The sequence below is a fragment of the Ovis aries genome, chromosome X (genome assembly GCF_016772045.2).
Source record: "Ovis aries strain OAR_USU_Benz2616 breed Rambouillet chromosome X, ARS-UI_Ramb_v3.0, whole genome shotgun sequence".
NCBI lineage: Eukaryota > Metazoa > Chordata > Mammalia > Artiodactyla > Bovidae > Ovis > Ovis aries.
In genome coordinates, this window is record NC_056080.1 from 116,114,962 (window position 1) to 116,119,907 (window position 4,946).

Genomic DNA, 4,946 nt, shown 5'->3' on the forward strand with positions numbered 1-4,946 from the left:
AAATAAGTGACGAAAGTAACCCTATAGAAGCTGACACACTATAGCTAAGACCCAAACTGGGATTAGATACCCCACTATGCTTAGCCCTAAACACAAATAATTATAAAAACAAAATTATTCGCCAGAGTACTACTGGCAACAGCCCGAAACTCAAAGGACTTGGCGGTGCTTTATACCCTTCTAGAGGAGCCTGTTCTATAATTGATAAACCCCGATAAACCTCACCAATCCTTGCTAATACAGTCTATATACCGCCATCTTCAGCAAACCCTAAAAAGGAGTAAAAGTAAGCTCAATCATAACACGTAAAGATGTTAGGTCAAGGTGTAACCTATGGAATGGGAAGAAATGGGCTTGATTTTCTACCTCAAGAAAAACCAATACGAAAGCCATTATGAAACTAATGACCAAAGGAGGATTTAGTAGTAAACTAAGAATAGAGTGCTTAGTTGAACCAGGCCATGAAGCACACACACACCACCCGTCACCCTCCTCAAGTAGATACAATGCACTCAAACCTATTCACACGCACCAGTCACATGAGAGGAGACAAGTCGTAACAAGGTAAGCATACTGGAAAGTGTGCTTGGACAAACCAAGATATAGCTTAACTAAAGCATCTAGTTTACACCTAGAAGATTTCACACACTATGAATATCTTGAACTATACCTAGCCCAAAACTCCCATTCTTCAATCAAACGACCAAAACAAACTAAAACAAAACATTTACCCTAATTAAAGTATAGTAGATAGAAATTCTAAACATGGCGCTATAGAGAAAGTACCGTAAGGGAACGATGAAAGAATCAAAGTACAAAAAAGCAAAGATTAACCCTTGTACCTTTTGCATAATGAATTAACGAGCAAAAAACTTAACAAAACGAATTTTAGCTAAGTAACCCGAAACCAGATGAGCTACTCATGGACAGTTTATTAGAACCAATTCATCTATGTGGCAAAATAGTGAGAAGATCCATAAGTAGAGGTGACATGCCTAACGAGCCTGGTGATAGCTGGTTGTCCAGAAAATGAATTTTAGTTCAGCTTTAAAGATACCAAAAATACAAACAAATCTCACTGTATCTTTAAAAGTTAGTCTAAAAAGGTACAACCTTTTAGAAATGGGTACAACCTTCACTAGAGAGTAAGATCTAACAACACCATAGTAGGCCTAAAAGCAGCCATCAATTAAGAAAGCGTTAAAGCTCAACAATAAAAATAATCCCAGCAATAATACAGCTAACTCCTAGCCCTAATACTGGACTATTCTATTACTAAATAGAAGCAATAATGTTAATATGAGTAACAAGAAATATTTTCTCCTTGCACAAGTTTAAGTCAGTATCTGATAATACCCTGACCGTTAACAGTAAATAAAAATAACCCAACAATAAATGATTTATTAGTTGTACTGTTAACCCAACACAGGAGTGCACACAGGAAAGATTAAAAGAAATAAAAGGAACTCGGCAAACACAAACCCCGCCTGTTTACCAAAAACATCACCTCCAGCATCCCCAGTATTGGAGGCACTGCCTGCCCAGTGACTAGACGTTAAACGGCCGCGGTATCCTGACCATGCAAAGGTAGCATAATCATTTGTTCTCTAAATAAGGACTTGTATGAATGGCCACACGAGGGTTTTACTGTCTCTTACTTCTAATCAGTGAAATTGACCTCCCCGTGAAGAGGCGGGGATAAACCAACAAGACGAGAAGACCCTATGGAGCTTTAACTAACTAGCCCAAAGAAAATAGACTTAACCACCAAGGGATAACAACACTCTTTATGGACTAGCAGTTTTGGTTGGGGTGACCTCGGAGAACAAAAAATCCTCTGAGCCATTTTAAAGACTAGACTTACAAGTCAAACCAAATTATCGCTTATTGATCCAAAAACTTGATCAACGGAACAAGTTACCCTAGGGATAACAGCGCAATCCTATTCAAGAGTCCATATCGACAATAGGGTTTACGACCTCGATGTTGGATCAGGACACCCCGATGGTGCAACCGCTATCAAAGGTTCGTTTGTTCAACGATTAAAGTCCTACGTGATCTGAGTTCAGACCGGAGTAATCCAGGTCGGTTTCTGTTATGTATTTCTCCCAGTACGAAAGGACAAGAGAAATAAGGCCAACTTCAACAAAGCGCCTTAAACCAATTAATGACCTTATCTCAATTAATTTCACAAACAAAACCTGCCCTAGAAAAGGGCCTAGTTAAGGTGGCCAAGCCCGGTAATTGCGTAAAACTTAAACCTTTATACTCAGAGATTCAAATCCTCTCCTTAACAAAATGTTTATAGTCAATATTCTAACACTCATTATCCCTATTCTCCTAGCCGTAGCTTTTCTTACGCTAGTTGAACGAAAAGTCCTAGGCTACATACAGTTCCAAAAAGGCCCAAACGTTGTAGGACCATACGACCTACTTCAACCCATCGCTGATGCAATTAAACTTTTCATTAAAGAACCTCTACGACCTGCCACATCCTCAGTCTCAATATTTATTCTAGCACCCATCCTGGCCCTAACCCTAGCCCTAACCATATGAATCCCCCTACCCATACCCTACCCTCTCATCAACATAAACTTAGGAGTCCTCTTCATATTAGCTATATCAAGCTTAGCCGTATACTCAATCCTCTGATCAGGCTGAGCCTCCAACTCAAAATATGCTCTCATCGGAGCCCTACGAGCAGTAGCACAAACAATTTCATATGAAGTAACACTAGCAATTATCTTACTGTCAGTTTTACTGATAAATGGATCCTTCACCCTCTCCACGTTAATTATTACACAAGAACAAGTATGACTAATCTTCCCAGCATGACCCCTAGCAATAATATGATTCATTTCAACACTAGCAGAAACAAACCGAGCACCATCTGACCTTACCGAAGGAGAATCTGAACTAGTATCAGGCTTTAACGTAGAATATGCCGCAGGGCCATTTGCCCTATTCTTCATAGCAGAATATGCAAACATTATCATAATAAATATTTTCACAACAACCCTCTTCCTAGGAGCATTCCACAGCCCATACATACCAGAACTCTACACAATTAACTTCACCATTAAATCACTACTACTCACAATTACTTTCCTATGAATCCGAGCATCCTACCCCCGATTCCGTTATGACCAACTAATACACTTATTATGAAAAAGCTTCCTACCCCTAACACTAGCCCTATGCATATGACACATATCACTACCCATCCTCCTATCAAGCATCCCCCCACAAACATAAGAAATATGTCTGACAAAAGAGTTACTTTGATAGAGTAAATAATAGAGGTTTAAACCCTCTTATTTCTAGAACTATAGGAATTGAACCTACTCCTAAGAACCCAAAACTCTTCGTGCTCCCAATTACACCAAATTCTAATAGTAAGGTCAGCTAATTAAGCTATCGGGTCCATACCCCGAAAATGTTGGTTTATATCCTTCCCGTACTAATAAACCCAATCATCTTTATTATTATCCTGATAACCGTTATACTTGGAACCATTATCGTTATGATTAGCTCCCACTGACTACTTATCCGAATCTGATTCGAAATAAATATACTCGCCATTATCCCTATTATAATAAAAAAACACAATCCACGAGCCACGGAAGCATCAACCAAATATTTCCTAACTCAATCAACAGCCTCAATACTATTAATAATAGCTGTTATCATTAACTTAATATTCTCAGGCCAATGGACCGTAATAAAACTATTCAACCCAACAGCCTCCATACTCATAACAATAGCCCTCACTATAAAATTAGGAATAGCTCCATTCCACTTCTGAGTCCCAGAAGTAACACAAGGTATTCCCCTATCCTCAGGCCTAATCTTACTTACATGACAAAAACTAGCACCCATATCAGTACTCTACCAAATCTCCCCATCCATCAACCTAAACCTAATCTTAACCCTATCAATTCTATCCATTATAATTGGAGGCTGAGGGGGACTAAACCAAACCCAGCTAGGAAAAATCATAGCCTACTCATCAATCGCCCACATAGGCTGAATAACAGCAGTTTTATTATATAACCCCACCATAACATTACTGAACCTAATCATTTATATCATTATAACTTCCACCATATTTACACTATTCATAGCCAACTCACCCACAACCGCCCTGTCACTATCACATACATGAAATAAAGCACCCATCATAACAGTCCTAGTCCTCATCACCCTCCTATCAATAGGAGGACTCCCTCCACTATCAGGATTTATACCAAAATGAATAATTATTCAAGAAATAACAAAAAATAACAGCATTATTTTACCCACCTTCATAGCAATTACAGCACTACTAAATCTATATTTCTACATGCGACTTACATACTCCACTGCACTCACAATATTTCCCTCCACAAACAATATAAAAATAAAATGACAATTCTCGACCACAAAACGGATAACCCTCCTACCAACAATAACCGTACTATCCACTATACTACTACCACTCACACCAATCCTTTCAATTCTAGAATAGGAATTTAGGTTAAATAGACCAAGAGCCTTCAAAGCCCTAAGCAAGTATTATTCACTTAATTCCTGATAAGGATTGCAAGATCACATCTTACATCAATTGAATGCAAATCAACCACTTTAATTAAGCTATATCCTCATAGATTGGTGGGCTCCACCCCCACGAAACTTTAGTTAACAGCTAAATACCCTAAACAACTGGCTTCAATCTACTTCTCCCGCAGCGAAGGAAAAAAGGCGGGAGAAGCCCCGGCAGAGTTTGAAGCTGCTTCTTTGAATTTGCAATTCAATATGTTAATTCACTACAGGACCTGGTAAAAAGAGGAATCAAACCTCTGTTCTTAGATTTACAGTCTATTGCTTTACTCAGCCATTTTACCCATGTTCATCAACCGCTGATTATTTTCAACTAACCACAAAGATATCGGTACCCTTTACCTCCT